At 43.6% G+C, this 20724-nt stretch overlaps 1 protein-coding gene across 1 annotated transcript in view; it reads right to left on the bottom strand.

Annotated features, from left to right (window-relative positions):
• The window catches only part of LOC118771135 (cadherin-18-like), a 166998-nt gene that overhangs the window by 90957 nt on the left and 55317 nt on the right, over positions 1–20724 (bottom strand). The window contains exon 2 of the mRNA XM_036519023.1: positions 17254–17338. The gene's annotated coding sequence lies outside the window, so the exon portion shown is untranslated. The remainder of the gene's footprint in view (positions 1–17253; positions 17339–20724) is intronic.

Raw genomic sequence — 20724 nt, 5'->3', positions numbered from 1 at the left:
ATGCACACACACACTTTCATATTCTTGGCATGTGCTTGATAATTCTCATCAACGCCAAAGCCTTGGAGAAGGCAACATAACATGGAGTGGCTTTGCTATTTTGAAAAGAAAACTAAAAAAAAAAAACTGCTTCTTGTGAGAAGATGTGAGTTTCCTTTGTATTTCTTCTGCTCTATCAGAGAAAAAAGCATACTAAATTAAAAGAAAAAAGCCTTTATACCCTCTCATACGCTTATGAAGGCTGTTCTAGCAGCAGTGCATTGATGTTTTTTTGTCCTGGCGAAGTATTCCAAATACTTTTTTTAATTCAAGAACTTGAGAGGACCTTCAGCTTCCTAATGATATTTTTTTCTGCTGAAAAAATACAACTGAAGTGAGCTTTTTAAGGTACTCTCCTTGATTCTGATCACAATATCCAGTCCACACAGCTGTTTTTCCATTCTTCTGGTTATGTTCCTGGTGGAAGGATACACCAGTGTGTGTTTGTGGGGGCTCGTTTGTGAGAGGACACTGCAGTGTTATGGAAATGCTGCTCTTTGAGTGCGATCTGCAGGTGCAACACAAATCACCGTTCGAAAGTTCAGTCCTGCCTTATTGCCCCTAACACCATGAAGACATGCACAAGGCCACAAATGGGGTTTTTCTTTTGCCTTTTGCTGTTCGCACGCTGACCGACTTTTCCTCTTAAACCCTGTCAAATGTCATCTCTATGAATATATTAGGGATGGTATTATCATTTCAAAGGGTGCACATCTTTCTGGTGTCCATTACAGCAGCACTCTTTCTTTCCAGTGGCCTTTTGTGTTGAGCTGATATTTTTTTTTTTCTGCACACTGGTGTGAGTTTATAAAAATACATTCTTGGTATATAGCATGCTTCTTTCAGAGGCAGCGCTGTGTTATGATCTGCACCTCTGCATCTCAACGGAATTAAGATTTCGGTAAACGTGGATATGTTTGTAATAAAGGAATAAGATTCTTAAACTCCACAGTGATGAACTTAAGATTCTCAAGCGTGTGTCTGTCTGTGTTGTCTTTGAAGCTCATACACCAACATTATGTGTGACACATGATGCACTTTTCTACACAACAAATATGTTTTTTGACAATGTCAAATTTAACCCTGCCAACTCTCATGACATTGTGACACTTCTGGCCCCAGCTATATATGTCATGTCATGTGACACAGCTGACATGGTAACAGGTAACATTATGTCATTATGAATGCTTAAGTGCAGCTGTTATGCCATACCTGTGTGGGCTTTATGTGTTGTACTTAAGTGTTGTGGGGGAAAAAAAAACATGTCAATTGCATGTTCCTGCCAACCATTAAATCAGTTTGTACTACATACACAATGCCTTACCTTTCAACCTCTAGTCCAGCAGGAAAGCACTGTCTAATTAATCTTTTTTTTTTCCTCTGAGTAATGACTGTGTTTTTTTTTCCCCTTCCTTTTAAACACAGCTATGCTTCCATTTGTCATGCTGACCATGTTAACCGCAGCAGAGTGGTGGTGTGTGTTATCCCACTAAGGCCATTCAATCTTTCCCTCTACAAGTAATTACAGGGACACCGCTTAATGTCCACCGCAGAATCTACTGTTCCGTAATTGCTGGAATTCATCTCTTTCATGCTAGTCGCGGAGAGTCTGAGTGTACTTGTGATCCTACAGAGCTCAGCGTGTATGTCTCAGAAGTCACAGCGTACAGAATTATGGATTTTTATTCCAGCGTGCACCCCTATCACATTAAAACGGTCGTCCTTTCAAACGCCGTCGCTGAAAACGACGTGGTGCGGGAAAACCCGCGCTTGTTTGCTTCACTAACCCGAAGTTTGATCCCGTATTGGTGGACGCCTCGTTCCCAACATCAAGGCTATGAAGTTCAAATTGCTTCAAATCAAAACGCACTTTGAGGAGTAATCCAATTTCCAGCCAAGCATCGACCGGGACCCGGTCTGCATCTGAAAAGCTTCGCTCCTCTTTATGAATGTGCTCTCTCTCACTCTCTCTCATTCTCTCTCTCCCCCTCTCTCCTCTTCCCTGCTTCCGCCTGCCTTTAAAAGTGCACTGCAAGGCCACCCTCACATCCACCATTCACATTGACCTTTCAAAATGGACGAGCATTCTGGGAGCAGGAAGCACCACAGGAACTTCCCTCTGAGGAGAGTCCAAAACCGAACCTGCAGCCACGCAGCCAAGAGGAAGATGGAAAGTGACTAATCTACGACCAAGAACATTGATGAGAAAGGGAAAAAGGTTTTTTTTTCCTGCTACTTATGAGATCATCATTAAGATTCAGTGTCATTAGTTACATATTTATACGTTATATGAAGTTGGTTTTGAAGATCTTATTTCTTGGCTATGAACAGCAAGGACATATTCATTCATTTATTTATTTTGGAATGCACTTTTATGGCCTAAAATGGTCTCAGAGACAACTTAAAATAAACTGGGTATTTTGGAACTGAGCATCGGACAGCTATCATAGCTATTTTAATATTTAATGTAAAATAACTGCCCTGGTTGCTTTACACATATTCCAAACACTACTTAAAGGGAAGCTCATTTTTGGGATGGGAAAGACATTCATAATGTATGAAAGCCATGCTGCTTTCATTATTCAGCTTGCTTAAAAGTATTTCTTAAATATTGATGAGTGACATGGTGTTGTCTGAACGTATATCCAATTTGACAAGAACAGAATTCATATGCCTAAGTATTTTCTAAGTTTTTAATGTCAAACTGATGTTATTCACAACGTTTCCTATATAACCGATCGATTTTATCAGAGCATAGCGCTGTATCAAAAAAAAAAAAAACTGGAGCGAAATGGAAATTTCAAATACTGAGAAAGTAAATACAATGGTGTGAGAGAAAGATGATGTAAATTAAAAATACATTGTGATACATTCCTATCATACATGTCATGATAGGAATACCATAGGTAAAAATCAGATTATAGTGATTTGATGTGATGGTAGAAGTATGCTAATATGAAGAAGACTGACATTCACATGATGTATTCTTTATATACATATCATGAAGCTCAGTTGGCAGGACAAGATGGATAGCGTCATTATTATTATCACCACTATTATCGTAACCATCCTCATAATCATCATCATCATCCTCACTGTCACAGTCACCATCACAGATCCCCCCAATCTAATCACATGCTCTTTGTACCGTTTGGATCATTCATGCAAATTCTGCATGGGGTTTTCTACACTGCTGGCAAGCTCAAACACCGCATAATCATAAATTTAAAACTAATAAATAAACAAACATAAACGTCAAACTTTCTCAAGTCCGCACATTAAGATTAAGAACCGGTGCCAAGACGGGTTAAGCTGGTCCTCTGAGGCAGTGCTCTTTATAATTGTGAAATGCGGAGGCAGGCTCTTCACTCCGCAGAGTGGCCTGTCCTCTAATTGAACACATTATGCAGTTTCCTTGCTTTCTATGCCAAACACGAATGGGGTAAAGCAGCCGGAGAGCAGAGTGCCGGGCCAGCCACGCCTCACGCGTTGGCCAGGAGGCGCGCGGTTTTGGTCTCTTGCTCTCCCCGGAGGTTCCGGGGTGTGGCAACAAACTCCGCATCTTAAATACAGAGTCACTGATGAATTATACATTCCTAATAGATATGGCTCCTCGTATGAGGTCCGTCAGGTGACTGGCAGGTGACCATCAGGTAGCTTTTTTTAAATTGTTTGCGCGGTAACCATGGAGACCCGCGGTGGGAAGACGGAGAGGTGACCGTGCGCTGTACGAGTCAGTGAGGAAGCTGTCATTAAAAACGCAGAGACACCTGCTTTGCGGGTTCTGTGTCATAAAGGCACAGAATTGATTTCATGCTTCCAGTGTTTCCTCCCTTGTCTGTGGTGGGGATACAGGCATACGAGCTGGCTATCAAGCTCTTTGCACTAGGTTAGGCAGGTAACATGCTCTGGACGGCTCTTACTAATGTCTGCAAATGTTACTCAAGCGAAAATGAGAAACCCCCACCACCAGTGGACTCTACGTGCAGTGTACCCACAATACACAAACATACAAAGGCCGGAGGAATGTATACCAAGTCGTTAAACAGATATAGAGAGATAGGTGCATAGATGAAGAGATAGAGGGATAGAGAGATAAAGGAATAAATAAATAAATAGAAATACATAAAAAAAACCTGCAATCTGAAAGCAGCTGGTTAGACGCAGCACCTGGACCCCCTGTGGAGGCGGTGCACCCAGAGACCGCACCGCTTGCAGAAAACATTCGATTTGTCTCCATTTGCTACGAATGAACTTTCTTCAGAGTGCAATCCTCTCGCCCAGTGGCTTTAATTGCAATGGCTCCTTTCTCATTACAAGGCTGGAAATGTACAGTAATGCAATTTCCCTTAATCACATGGCATCAGATAAAGTGCTAAGATCTGTGTTTAAAAAAAAAAAAAGCCACAGACCCAAATGACTGCTCAGAGCAATCATGAAGACATCGCAAAACAACGTCTTACCGCATGAACACAAGCAATGTCTGTCACATAAACACATGCGTGATCCAGAAAGATGGCCTAATTTCCCTTTTTTAATGTATGATACACCTCGTCAGAGAGACTAAAAGCCAGTGAAATGAGGGCTGCTATGTTAGTGCTCGGTGACGTGATTCTGTCTTCGCTCGGGGTTGAGACTCCCGTCTCCTTGTCTAAAAGGGACGGCAGCGTGTCATTTGCGGGAGAAAAGTAGCTCCGGTTTATTAGAGCCTCGCTCTCTCTCCCCCGTGCCGCCCGGGGCAATATCCCCCGCTTCTATTCCGGTTTCTGCTCTTGACACGTCTTCTGCACTCCGCCCCGACATCTGGGTATCCTGCATGCGAGCACTTCAGTGACGGCGGCCTGCGAAAGCAGCCGGCTGTGGTCCTCCACATTCTTGCTCTGTGGTTTTTGTTTTGGCGTGCCTATAGGATGGCCCCATGGCTGTCCCCACGCTCTGCTTTCTGTAGCCCTCACAGACCTGCCTCCTCTGTGAATGGGTGCATTTCAGTTGCATTGTGGGTAAGGACATGAGTCCTTATAACATGCATGACTAACACCCTCTCAAGCGCCCTCTAGTGGTGGTGGTGTTTGTCTTCTCATCAGCTACTTCCTTTGCATATTTCTCATTCTACATATTTTGCATTTTCTCGTTTCTTAAAGTTATGGGCAATGCTCCGGTGCGATGAGGCCGAAGGACTGGTGTTTTTAAAAGACAGAAAAGGATTACAGACCCTTATTCTCTGATGTGTTGACATTCTGCAATGTGGATTACGAAACCTAACCTGATTCATCCTACCGTTAAAACAAAACAAACAGACAAAAGCTCTATGACAGGAGACAGACATCAGTGGTTACGCCCCCTAAAACACAGTTCATGTTTACTGTGGACCATTTAATTACATGCTTAACGAATTCGCAGTTACAACAGTAATTAATTGCCAGGTCTTCTTCCTTCCTGGCTGTGGTTCTGCCAGCTGCTTAATTCTACAAGTGGATTAATTACATGGTGATCAGACAATTATGGAGACGGCTGGGTGCAAAGTTGACCACCTATAGACCGGATCGTTTAATTGTGAGCTTAACGCACACACCATTACGGCAGTAATTAATTGCCAGGCTGAGTCAAATGAGTGCTGTGTGTCTGTGCGCCATAATGGCCACGCCATTCCAACACATTCAGGTCTTATCCATAGGGATGACGCTCGTGTTGTTGAGCTGATTGATATTTGAGGGTTTGTTTTGGTGCTGTACTGGGATAATGTAGCCTATTTACATTTACATTACTGGCATTTAGCAGATGCTCTTATACAGAGCAACTTACATTAGTTACGTTTTTTTTTTTTTTTTTTAAAAAAACAATCTTAGCCATTTATACAGCTGGATATTTACTGAGGCAATAGCGGGTTAAGTACCTTGCCCAAGGGTACAGCAGCAGTGACCCAGCGGGAAATCGAACCAGCAACCATTTGGTTACAAGTCCTGCTCCTTAACCACTATGCTACATTGCCACCCCACAGTCTATGCACTATCCCACAGCTTAGAGGGGTACAGGTGGAGCTGGTGAGCAGTCTGGTGAGCTTATCTAAAAGTTGTTTTCTTCGAATGCTAAAACACAGTTATGAAGTAAAAGTACTGTCAATGAAGAGTCTACACAGACCGCTGTTACCTTTCTTGGGGCATCTCAAAAGAAAGAAAGAAAAAAAAAAATCACAGCTGTTCATGTGATTGGCCTTCTCCCTTTAGCCTTCCTCTTCTGGAGGGGACCCTTTTTTTTATTTTTTATTTTTGTGTCATGGTTATGTTACCAGATGGAGTCAAACAGAGCCAGTTCTCTCTGTTTTGGTGGTGGTGTGGGGGTGTCAAGGGCTAGACAGTTAAACTGAATCTTGAATAACAGGACTGTGATTTGCTGTTTATGACAGGAGGGCAAGGTCACTGCAAAGACGTTGGCGTTGGACGCCACGTCGTCCAGCTGGTGTCTCTAAAGCGTGGGCGGCCATTGACCTCCGCCACTGTCAGTGGAGATATTCAGGAGGACTCTGGACATGGCAAGCCCTTCACACACATTCCTCTTGTCCTCAAGGCTCAAAGCTTCGGCTTGCTTTGGAACATGTGGCCAAGGTCCGTCCTTGTGACTGCTGTCAGAGATCTGCATCTCTTCCCAAAGAATACAGAATATTTCTACAAGGTGTCCACAGAACATATATATTTATACTTTAGCACGTTTCGTCGAAAGCCATTCTTAGACACGTGCTGGACAATAAAAACCCCTTCCTCTCAGAAGTGCAATATAATTTAATATTATTATGCTGCTTGTCACATTGTAATTATTATTATGACTTTATAAATATATAAATAAAATAATACAAGCACTACAATTATAAAGACACAACAGTGTGAATGGTATTAAAACTGAAAGATATCAGTGTACACTGAAAATTAAAATAACATTTTTTTCTAGACCAGTTAATTGTATGCTTAACGCATATGTGATTACAACAGTAATTAATTACCAGGTCTTCCAGTTCATCACCACACATACTGTAACAGTGGTTCAGCCAGATGCTCATTTCTACAGCTGGACTAATTACTGTAATCAAACAATTAAGAAATGGTTGAGCTCAAATGCTATGACTAATAATTCATTTCTTTGAATTTAATAATTTATATTAAAACATTTATGCATGACTTTGTCCATTTCTACTTGAATGGCTATTTAAATTCTACAGTTTAACTTCCCTTGACATTTAATGTTGTATCAGTTTACACATTACTTCAGTTCATTTTCCTTCAATATTTCTCTTTTCTCAAGTGCTCTCAAACAAAACATCTCTCCCCCACAGCCTATCTACAGTACAATAAATTAGATTTATTATTATCAAAATGTAATATGTAATATTTATCATACTTACATTTCTGAACAGCAAAACATATGGTGAAAATAATAGTGCTGCTACTACTGCAACTATGACTACTACTACTGTTAGTACTACATTAACTATTACAGCTACTGCTACTGCCACTAAAAATAATTACAAGTCACATACAAATATGTAGCCACAAGAGCCCCATAACTATCTCAAAAATAAATATTGACAGTTTATCAACACCTGTTTAATATCACCAAGTAATTCCAAAAGGCATCTTTACTGCGGCACACTAGCCCCACATTGAATGTGAACTGGCATCCACAGGATATGAGACAAAGCCCTGCCCCCTCCATTGCCATTATCTTCATATTTCTGTATCATGTATTCTGTTCCATTACAGAAACGCAATGCTCTCTGTGAGAATGGCATTGCTGAGATGCATACGAAGCCAATAAGTTCCACTACAGTGACTAATTTACAGAATATTTCCCGATTTTTTTCTAATTATACTCAGTGACAGTTATGTCAGTGGGGCACTCAATATTGACAGATAAGATCTGTAGTCGTTCAAAAAATAATAAACGTTCCATATCGACTCAAAATAATGGCTGAATAAGTATCATATCTCATCCAGCGTATGTAAGCAAACGACTGAACACTGATTAGAAATAATTGTATGTGTCCATACATGGGAATATATGGGACCACGCACAATATGAAATCAAACTATGAAAATGCACAGCATTACAGCATATGCACTTTTGTCAATTTTATGATGCATATGCAATTTAATGCATTTACTGTAGACCAATAGTGGAATACACTCAGTTAATAAAAAATAAATAAATAACATAAAAATAATATACATAGAATATCATGTACAATAATATTTATTGAGAACACCTTACTTGCATTTTATATTTTAATATTTATAGAGGGTGTACGATATGTGACCCATAAGTACAGAATATCGATATTCTGCAGTAGGATTCGGTGACCAAGGAGCTGTGTCCCAAGAATATCCTGTCAGAGAAATTTAAATTTTAAAAAATAAGAGGGATTACACCATGTGGTGATGGGTTCTGATCCCATGAGAGAAGACCCAGTGTGCTCAGTCACAAGTGTCCGAAGAAGACTGGGAATTTAAGATGAAAGATGGAAAGGAAACAACAGCCAACAACACAAGGGCATCCTTCAGAAAGAGCCGTGCGGACTGTGTCTTTGGGGGCGTTGTTTTAAGGAAGCATCAGGACAGCTCTGGCTGTCACAATGCACACATCAACAAGATCCTTGACCTCACCTTCAGACGCGTCTGATCGCTCTTGACGGATAGATTTCCGGCACCCTCATCTGAGGCCAGGGTTGCTTGGCTATTTATTCTCCCCCCCGCCCCCGCACCCCCACTCCCCACTCTGTCTCTGATGAAATGTTGAGCAGCAGGAATGCTGAGATTACATTTCAGAAGCTGAGAAAACAATGACCATGATTACACCTTGAGTGGAATGGGGGAAAAAAAGAAAAATGAAAAAAGGAATGGAGATATCGTCTCTGGTTCAATCTGAGTCGCTGTTTGACACCCGGGCATCAGATCTGAGCAAGCGTTCACCCCTCTCTAACACAGCGCATCTCCGAGATCTGTGCGCATTACGGCTTTATCCCTGCTTGGTGATTTTCACACTTCCTCTGGGATATTTCAGGTCACAAGCTGCATTTCCACAGAGCACACCAGCGATTACCGAACGTCATGCAACAAACAACAAGAGCCGGTGCTAACCTCGCCTGCATTCTGCAGCCCTGCTGGAGGCCTCTGCAGTCGTGCACCAGGTGTGCACGGCACTGGAGCCACAGCAGATAAATAACCTGCTAACCTGCCATCCTGTCTTGTTCTTTTATCTCCCCACAGTCCCACTTCGACACCTGCCAGGTGAATCACGCAGCTTTAATCTGTAGTGAAAAATGTCTCAAGTTCTGGGGAAAAAAAAAAAATCCAACATAAAACAAAACACACGTTTAAAAAGATAAAGTGTGAAAGGACAGAACTGGCTGAAGGAACAGGCTGCTAGTGGATAATTGTGTGCTTTCTGTAGTGCACTGAAATACCCCTCAGTGCCCATACAAGCTGTTCTGGAGTTATTGTCACAAAAATTCCTCTCTGAGTGAAACCATTTCCTTCTGCTTTGTAGTCTGGGCTGCGGTGGACTTGGATCTGTCTGCACCTTCATGTCAGATATGTCATGATGGCAGCGAGTTTTGTGATGTCACAGACAACCGAGACAGTGCCATGACACGTGGAAATGACATAATCATGCAGAGGATTCAACTGCAACAGACGGTTAATATGTCCCTAAGTGTGATACTCATCAATTTCAACCTTATGCTTGGAAAACAAAACACAGGTTTAGCTCATAACTACGCCGTTCTAAGACCGCCTTTAGCTGTGTAGTTCAGTATAAGCAAACGCTGAAAGGGAACTGAATTCTTTTCAAGCACTCTCTCTGCGTGAAGAATAATTTTTGAAAATGCAACTCGCTTTGGATAAAACAAGAACGCGTACAAAACACTAAGCGTGAAAACACATTTGGGGCAAAATGCTATGAAAACTGTGCTGAGAGCCCGACTCTCATTAGGAATGACTCTTCTACATAAATAAACAAAGTGATTAGGGTTTTATTTATTTAGCCAGGTCCTGTCAGAGCTGCATGCTACTGTCGAGAGGGGGGGATTACCATGGCGGATCTGAAAGCCTCTTATGACTGCAAAAACCTGCGGTGTGAGAGAGAGAGAGACAGAGCTGGGGAAATCAGAACCAAAGAAAAGAGGAATGGGGGGGGTGGGGGTGGGGAAGCATCCACATGTTCTTTGTAAGTAAGGTAGGCTTGTATGGCCTGCTGGGGCCTGCGTAAGGGGTCGTGACCCCTGGCTCTCATTAACGCTGCTAAGCCGATTTCAGGGCTGCCGGCGCTCTGATTCAAAACATCCCGCTCCGCAAGCTCCTCTCCAGCTCTGCCCCCGGATTACCCAGGAGCGTCCCTGACGATGCGACCACACGGCCGCACTGCACCGATGCGTTCGCACCACACTGTCGCTTTGCAGCTCTGTGCAGCAGTGTGGCACGGTGGTTGAGCAGCAGGACTTGTATCCGAAAGGTTGCCAGTTCGATTTCCCACTGGAGCACTGCTGCTGTACCGTTGGGCAAGGTTCTCAACCCACAATTGCCTCAGTAAACATCCAGCTGTATTAATGAATAATATTGTAAAAGAGGTTGTAACTGAACTGTTAGTTACTTTGGATAAGAGTATCTCCTAAATGCCAATAATGTAATGTAATAATGTGACCTACTCCCCTTCCTCCCCACCCCCGGGTCCTCCGTTGCCCTGGCTACTGCAGTCCCCCCCCCACCTGTCCCCTCTGCATGTGCGATACGACCCCCTGCAGCTCAACCACAGCCGCCCTGTGTTATTCCTATCATTACAATATTATTATTAAATTACATAACATCATTACCATTTGGCAGATCCAGAGCGACTTACAAAGGTTACAGTTTTTACATGTTCTCCATTTATACAGCTGGATATTCACTGAGGCATTTCTGGGTTAAATACCTTGCCAAAGGGTACAGCAACCCAAGCAGGGAATCGAATCGAACCTTTCGGTTACAAGCTCCTTACCACTAAGCTACACTGCCAACCCATCCTGAGCTCCCTTCGTTGTCTGGTGATAATACTCATGTTAGCCTTCTGTAAGATGAAGAAAACGGCTCCCCTTTAACTTATAACTATATCATCATCATCCTCCTCGTAATAATAATAAAACAAACATATTTTCTTAATTAAAATATTACAACAATCTACATCAAAAAAAATCACATCTTTGACAATTACCAAGTATGCATCCAGCAGTGTTTTTGCGGTTATTTGTCGTCATCTGGACCAATCAGGACGGAGAATCGCACCTCGTGTTGCTACAGCAGTGCTTGTTGTCTGCATGTGTTTTCACTCAAGCAGCTCACCTCTTGGTACGCAATGAAAGGAACGAGCAACAGAAACCGCCCTGAAATGCCCCCAGCACCCTCACAAAACGGATCCTGTCAGTTCCTTTCCAGACGCTTAAACACCTCTGTTGGTTTTGTTGTTTTCTCCTGAAATATGGAGGACTTCCTTGAAAGAGGAGGCAGCCCCTCACTTCTTTGCGGCTCTTCCTGTCATCGTAAGGATCTCCTCCAGGAGTCTGAGGAAGCCAACCTACACATTCTGGGAAAGCACTCGGATGGGACTGGAAGGCATGCAAATATTAACACCAGTGGGATACGTGTAGGTTTTGAGTGATTCCTGGTAAGGGCTGTGTGACTACACTGTGATTACATTGTGGTGCGTCTACAGAGAGGGTTGGCGTTTGGGTATGACTGTGGTTTACATTTGTGATTAGGTTAAGGAACAATTACTGACTATTTTGGACTATTGGACTATATTGGACTATACTGACTATACAATAGCTTAAAGTACATGATTTGGTTTAAGTTTGAGGTTAGATTAAGTAACAATATTGAATATTAATATTGACTCCACAAGTCCTCCTGAATGAATATGAATGATTGGGAACTGAATGAGCTGTGGGCCATTGTAGTTACCTGTCCCAGCATAGGATTAAATGAATAGAGTTGCTGAACCTTACTGTGCCCCATGTAGGGTTGCCTCATCCAGGAGGTTCCCCTTAACAACTTTTCATATTCATATCTCTTCACATCCACAAAGTTTCCCTAATCCTTCAGGATTAATAAAGTATTTCTTATTCTTATTCTTATTCTTAATAACTTCTCATATTCATATCCCTTCATATCCAGGAAGTTCCCCTTAACAACTCTAATTGTCCCATAATGTGTCTCAGGTTGCCTCAGGTTATACCAGCTGACATTGGAAACATGGTTATTTTCACATGAATCGAAGCGTCAAAGATAAGGTGATCATACAAGATGCAAGCCTTGTAAAGAGGCCCCTACTGTCTCCACACCGTCTGCGGAGCATCGTCACAGCCTTCTCGAGGTCCCCCGGAGGAGTCCCAAAGCTAAGTTTCGTAGCGAGCGACGGGCCAGGACCCTGGGGACGCTGCAGTCCCTTCACATTAGCTGACCTGTCAGTGATTCGCCATGTGTGTTAACCGGGGCGTCGGGATTCGTTCGTGCCCCCGGCGCAGCGTCATAACCCATCCTACATTATAATAACCGAATTACCAACGGGGGTAGGGGAAATGTCAATTGCTTCACACGCAAAAAAAAAAAAAAAAGGATGTGCCAAAGTGCCGGCACGACGCTCGAGTGAAATTTCGTGAATTCGCAGTGACAGCTGTTCGAGGTTTGCAGCGGAAGAGAAGAGACTGAATTATATAACATAGCTGTCACAACATGTCCTTACTGTTTGAGTGAACACGCCAACAGATAAATACAGTCTAATATACTAACCCAACAACACCATAGAGACCTCCTCGGTGTATTGACTGACTAAATTCAAAACTTTACAGGTGTGTAATACCTTACAGTATATGATCACACTGACAGAACTATAGGGCTTTCCTGAGACCAAAATATCCTGCAGGACCCAAAAATACTCCAAAGCCCTTGAGTGGAAAACACTAAAGGGCATCACTAGAAGACAAACAAAGCTGCCGCTCTCTAAAAAAAAAAAAAAAAGCCTGCAAACTTCACAACTTCAAACTGTAACTTCAAATTTGACAGTTCTACTGCATTACGATAAAACAACTTTGATCTGAGTTCCAGCTCACACAGTGGAGATATAATCTTTCAGCCAGGCAATTCATAGCCCTGCATGGAAAGTCCAAACGTTGCTTAAGCCATGTAGAGTAACAGCTTTGATTAAACTGTCTCGTGTGTGCTTTTCAGACATGAGCACATGTGTTTAAGGTCACATGTGAACAGAGTTCATCAATAAGAGGGGAAAAAAAGACCCCTCCATGACAGTATGGAGGCAGCTGAAGGAGCCACTGGAACGTGATTACTCCTGACACAGGGCTGATTTATGGAAAACATGTAGGCATTATTTTCCAAACGTGCGCGACACAGCAAACACTCATCCATTTAAGAGATCGTCAGACACAAAATGAACCCCTGGGCATTTGCCTGGCAGTCACAGGGGTCAAAGTGTCGAGTGTTGACATCAGTAGAGGGCTCATCAGACAGAGTAATCCATTGCTAATGACACAGGCCTGGGCTGCAGCCGTCGCTGTATTGACATACAGAGGCTGTTATCTGTCCCCGTGGCGGCACAGCAACACGGCTCTGCTGCCCTTAGCATGAAATTACATTTTGCAAATACATCACAATCAGCCATCGTCAGCCACAGCACACATACACACACACACACGCACATACACACACACGCACATACACACACACACACACACACACACACACACACACACACACACACACGTGCGCACGCGCACGCACACACACACACGAGCAGATACACACGCATGCAGGCACGCACACACGCACACACACACAGGAGCAGATATGCACGCACGCACACACACACACGCATCCACAGACGCACACAGGCAGATACACGCACGCACACACACACAAACACAAACACACACACACGTGCATCCATGCACACGCACGTACAGGCGCACACAAACGCATGCTCACACTGGCACACACCGACTGTAGAAAACACTATGCATCATTTCCTAAACTGGGGCACCCTGTTTAGGATTATAAATAAATGCTTTATAAATCCTTACACGCTCAATGATAGAACATTCAGTGGTTAACAGAAGCTATGGCTCTTCACAAACCGTTTGGTCCTGGTTAAGTCTAACGCAACACCACATTTCACGGCAGATTAAAGCCACCTCTGACTCCTCCCTCCCCTCATTATCTTGGAGACCCTGGTTGTGGGGACCCACGGCGAGGGAAAGCTCTGTGACAGTAAGAGTTTCTCGGTCTCCACCTCCGTCTGAATGCAGTAGCTGCGTGTGGATGAGGCGGTGTCCCTGGCCCCCTGTCACTGTCACAGTCAGCTGTGTGAGTCAGGCTGGCATCGCCATGTCCCCCTGGCTACACGCGCAGCGCCGATGTCAGTCATTATGGCGCAGCGCGCCGAGCCGCTTTAAATTTAACTGACGCGCAATTGATATAATTACTGCTGGGCAGCTGATGAAGTGCGTCTGAGTGTTCGAGTCGTGCTGAGTGGCACTGTGCCCTGACTGATAACGCTACGGGATAAAGGGGGGGTGGGGTGTAGTTTCTCAGGTTCCATGAACAGTAAGAGATTGCGAGAATTTGATAACAGCATTGTAATGAAAAGGCACAAATCAATCTTCAACACCCCCCCCCCCCCCCCCCCCCACACACACACACACAAACCTTGTGAAGAGGTGATCTCACACACTTATGTACACATACAGTGTTTCATACAAATTGTACACTTATGTACCCATTCTCTCTCTCTCACACACACACATTATTAAAATAAATAATCACGCTGTGCAGTGTCGCACTGCATTCAAGCCAGCTACTTTCAGATCCCTAACTCCTCCTCTAATCACCTCTTTCCGGGAGTTATAACCTTCAGATCCCTAACTCCTCCCCTAATCACCTCTTTCCGGGAGTTATAACCTTCAGGTCCCTCACTCCTCCTCTAATCACCTCTTTCCGGGAGTTATAACCTTCAGGTCCCTCACTCCTCCTCTAATCACCTCTTTCCGGGAGTTATAACCTTCAGGTCCCCTCACTCCTCCTCTAATCACCTCTTTCCGGGAGTTATAACCTTCAGGTCCTCACTCCTCCTCCACTCTGCTTCTCCAACGGCTGCCTCTTTGCTGTGGAGGTGCAGGCGGTGTACTCCAGGCCGCTGCTGGACTGTCACGGCACGCCTCTACCCTGCCCTTGAGGCTGGTGCTGTGCAATCCTTCAATGTCTCATCTGGTTGTGTCTCCGCCGTCCTCCTGACACCTCTAGCTCCCTGCTCTCCCCCCCCCCCCCAGCAGATTGACTGTCGGGCAGCCAGGGGCACGAGCTCCCAAATGGAGCCCCTTAATGGCGCAGACATTTCGGGTGAGAAGCCAAATATCCAGCGCGCCCTCTGTTTTTGGTTCATTTTTGTGAATAATAGAGCTGGAAAAAAGAAAAAACATTCAGGAGGCACTGAAAGGATGGAGCAAGGCCACCTCATAACCAAGCAGTGGAGAAACTTCATTTTCTATAAAGTTTCCTCACCTATTCCATTACTCATTTATCAGTGGGACTCTGGAGCTGGTAGCAGGGCTACTGGATGTAATGTTACTTAGACCCAGGTCCTGGAGGGCCCCAGTGTCACCAGCACGTCTCCCAGCCAGGTAATTATGTACCTGATTGAACTGATAACATTCCTGATTGAAGCAATTTAGCTTTCCTGGCCAGCTCAGAGAGTGTTTAGCACTTTATTGAGAGTCGGATATCCAGAAAGCCCTCTGCCCTGGAGGCCGAGATTAGAGTCATCCCGTCCTGCAGGATTCGGTGGCAGCTCCTTTTCCTCTCAGGGGCAAAACCACTGCATTAAAGGGAAATCTAAGCGTATCTCAGAACTACACAAACCTAACTCGGGAGAATGAGAGATCCCTTTTCACAGTGTTTTCAATCTACCTTTGAGTCCAGCTCACAAGCCGACTGATCTCACGGGCGTGGTTCATGTACAGATTCCACCACAGCGTCAAAAAAGCCACGCCCATGACAGACAACTGCGTGCACCACAGCTGCACTGATAGTGTGACAGACACGCGTGTGCATATGCACACGCACACGCACACACAGACACACGCACCTCTAACCACAGGGATTTGGTGGCAGAATGTTACAAGAGTATTTCTGTTTGACTCCGCAGTGAACTTCAAGAGAACATAAACAACCAAGCATGAAATACTGCGATTCAATGCCTGTGTATTTTTCTCTGATAAAATTAAAATGTTCATGATGACATCCCAACTTCATTCCGCATCTCATATAGCTTTAATTTCACCCCAGTATCCCCTGTCTGAGTATCAACTGAACAAGAGATTCCATCAGCGAATTGCAGTGAAGGGTAAAATGTCCAACAGCTATAGCAAATAATCAAACATTGGTCATTACCTTTCAGAAACAGCAAGAACTGTTAGATAGTAAAAAAAAAAAAAAAATAATAAAAACAAACCCCAGTCAGGTCAGCACCTTAATACCATAACCCTTACATGCCAGTAATGGACAGTAAATGATTACTCAAAATCAGAGAAAGGCATTATTAACAGTCAATGGACTACATAAGGACAATTTGTCTAGCGTCTGACAAAATAACATGAGAGCAGTGCAAAAATACAGCTTTTCAAAAGCATAACACTGAAGATTAAAAGAAAAGGGTCAGACTAAATTTAAATTGCCGGCAAAAACCAGCCACCGTCACCACACTGCCAACAGCAAAAGGAAGAGCCAGAGCTGTGGCTCAGAGCACATTCTCTATCTCACTTCATAACCCCTTTCATATTACGTGAACAAGGTACCATTCCCAACAAACAGTTTTTTTTTTTTTGCTGCCTGAAAGTTGCATGGCAGTGTAAGGATATCTGGGTAAGGCATGAAGGGCATTGCTTATCTGTGAGGAATGGCATTTGATAGACCATCCTCAGGGGCAGGAGCTTCTTTAAATGCATGCTTGCTGCCAACTTTGTCAAGCCATGCTCACCTGTGAGTGAAAAATGTGGGCTTCTCTCTCCTCCGGACCGCTGGCTCACTGATGCACCTGAGACGCTGTCCCAACAAGCCAGCCTCATCTCCTGACATTTCTAAAAGATGCTGACCCCGACAAAAGGGGAAAGGGCATTTACTGGAAACATACCTGGTCTTTATCTGCACCTCCGTCACGTGCAGCTTAGCAACCGCCGAGATGTTTTCCAATGCTCGGTCTTGCTCTTCTTTTCTTGCTGAAAGACAGACAGAAATAATAAATAGATAAAACCTCAAAGATAATTCCACTGTCAGGCTACATACCAGGTCAGTACAACAAGGATGTTTCCGGATAACTAATGCAATCATGAATTTGAGTCTTCATTGACATTTCCTGTAAGAAGGAAGTCATGTGGGTGATATTACATTATTACATTATTGTCATTTAGCAGATGCTCTTACACAGAGTGAGTTACATGAATTACAGTTTATACTGTTATCCATTTATGCAGCTGGATATTTACAGAGGCAATTCTGGGTTAAATATCTCACACCAGGGAATCAAACCAGTAACCTTGAGGTTAGGAGCACTGCTCCTCACCACTATGAAAGTAGCTTCTTGTTACTTTAATTAAACCCCAACTCAAACTTACTGCAAGGCCATTTGTACTTAAGAGCAAGGTTAAGAATGAGAAAACACCTTTAGAATTTCTTATCAAACTTTATGAGTCCAGCAGACATTAGAATTAAAGGAAAAATGCTTCTGGTAACAAATCAAAGATGAGAAAGTGTGGACACACAAAATGCATTTATACCGTTCATTGAACACTAAGGACAAAGGTGTGTGTGAACTGAAGCCAGGCCCTTGCACATGTTTTTTGGATATATGAAAGTGCGGGGCCTAGCGAGAGGCATCTGATGCTTCAGCCGGTCTCCTCTGGGGAATGGATAATTAGAAGGTGTGCGGCCGCGGAAAGCGTTCTCGCTCCTTCGGAATTAGGGAGATAAATGTCACATTGAAATTCCAAGCCGGGCATTAGTCAACGGTGACAGATGGGAGTGGCGACTCGTCATCCATTTTCACGGGTGAAGCCGAGGCACGGCGTGCGTTCCGTGATTACAAAGGTGCGGCATTAATCTAGGGGACGTCACTCTGCGGGGCAAGCCGCTGCTGCAAGGTCACCACGGGACAAGCAGAGGTGCTGGCACCGACCCACAGGCGCTCAAACACTTTTGGGAGTTTCCCAAAAAAAAAAAAAAAAAAGTCAAGTAAACTGTCAAGTCGAATTAAAAAAACTAGCAGGATAGCACAGAATGAGTTGTGTTGGTAACACTGCCTTTAGTGTAATTTAAGATAGTGTCACTTTTTTTTTTTAACTGTGAATTCCATTTGTATCCTCGATTCATTCCCACATCGCACAATGTTGTGGAAGTAATACGCTGAGAAATATTTAATCCAACACGTACATTGATGTGAACTACATTAATTTATGGGCAAAGTGCTTTGGGATTTGGTTGAATCCCGGGTGGAGGATTGAGCTCAACCTCACGGTTGGGAGGAGGGAAGGGGGTACAGTTTGACGTCTCCATTATATTTCTGCTAAGGACCCTGGGCCTGGAGCCACGCGGGTGCATCCCTTGCTGACAGAGATGGATCCCGCTGTCACTGTCGGTGACGTGTGGGGCCCGACGGCTTCATTTTAGCTCCGTTTCCCTGCCTTTCAAGGCTAATGCGCTTGATCAAAGTGATGAGGTAGACAGACAGGTACGGCTAACCTGAAATTGGGTGCCACCACTCCTTGAACCCACGCGGCGATATTTCAGACATAAAGAGAGTTTCCAAAACCGCTCTGCTGAGGTGGGAGAGTCTCAGCAAAGAGCTGAAGGTCCTTTACTCCATCATCACTGACCTGCATGTAAAATAAGTGCCTGTAATTAACCCGAGCGACTGAGAGACTTCAACAAACTAGGCCCCTGGTTCGTGGGAAATTCAAACGGCGCGCTTGCCGTGTCACGGAAGATGGAAAACGATGGCACAGAATGCCCGATAAGCGACCTCACAGCGGTCGGGGCAACACATTCAGATTGTTTCACATTCAGACAAAGAGGAGGGACCAGGGTTGAGGAAATCTTTCCCAGTGAGCATATCATCATCATGTTTTCACCTCTGACACAATCTGACCTCTGGCCTCAAACATCACTGTCTTTGCAGCAGTCTCAGATAGCAGGGGTTAGGTTTTTTTTTTTTGGAACAGCTCTGTGGCAATAAAGCACTCAAAATGTCCACTGATATTCTGCAGAGTGGGAGTTGGGGGTTTGGGGCGGGGGGCTGAGAAGTGACATCACACAGATACTCTGAAACAGAAGAAACACTGATAAAATCCATATCTAATTTTAGAGGCAAACCCACACTAAGAGGCCAGCCTACACCTGAGAGCTTCAGGGATCCCCTTCCATCAGGAGCAGAGCAGCATCATGTTTTTATTATAGATATTTTCCAACTTGTGGAGGTCAATGGCCTTATCATGGATGGGAAATCCATGCCCTTGACTGAGGAGGCCTTAAAATATCATCTTATCTCTCAATACAGCATAAATATATCATCATATCCCACCCAATGGCCAAAATATCCTGTTTCGGTGACAGTAACATCATTCCAAAGAGAATATTAGCTATGAAATTTATTTACAGCAAAGGATGGATCAATGAAATATTTTGAGGCCTAAAACAGCTCCTTACCTGCTTGTTTGTTCGTGGTTGTGGGTAAAGGGGTGGCGAGCGCCGCCAGTGGTAATTTTATGAAACTACACCACCTGACCATTCGGTCCCAGACTGTACCACTATGTATCCAATGCGGGGGGGAGTGAATGGTACCTATTTTTGGGAATGTAATGGTAAGATAGTGAGATAGCATGCTGCTGCTAGCTCCATTAACAGTGTGGCCTTCTGTGTGCTTATTCTTTTTGTTGAATTTCTTGATTTCAACAAAATATATTGTTTTCATGTCTTGTCCTCACAATCTGGTATCTCTTAACAGTACTTGGGGTTACAAAAAATGAGGAAACATAAATTTCATAAACAGACAACATGAATAAATCATTCACAATTTATGGAAAATGAATACCCTGAGATCAGCTTAAACAAATATTTAAAGTATTTTTAAAACAACCAGGTTGCTATCCTTTTTCGTCTCCATGCTTTAAGCTGACATAAAAATGTGTAAGTAATGAAGCCAAGTAGCAAGTCAAATTATACTTATTTACTTATTCACTTGAATACTTTTAATTACAATAATACTATTAAGCTTCTGTAAGTCCAAATAACAGAGCAGAGGGATTGAATTCGATCCACCCCAGCGAAATTAAGACTGTTTCTTTTGCATACCAAGAGGTGAAACACTGCTCACACACCTGTACCAGGTAAAGGCAGATGACATGCATGTCCTGAACTCCCTCACCTGTACATACACTGTCCTTTACATTACATTACATTTCATGCATTTAGCAGACACTTTTATCCAGAGTGACTTCCAACACAATAGGACACAAGCGTATCCATTCAGGTGAAATGACCTTTACATAGAATCCAATGTGGTGCGAGCGCACCAGCAAGCAATGATAACTGTTTTTTAGTTTCACTGTAC

The sequence above is a fragment of the Megalops cyprinoides genome, chromosome 24, assembly GCF_013368585.1.
Source record: "Megalops cyprinoides isolate fMegCyp1 chromosome 24, fMegCyp1.pri, whole genome shotgun sequence".
Classification (NCBI taxonomy): domain Eukaryota; kingdom Metazoa; phylum Chordata; class Actinopteri; order Elopiformes; family Megalopidae; genus Megalops; species Megalops cyprinoides.
This window is presented reverse-complemented; position numbering and strand designations above follow the sequence as displayed.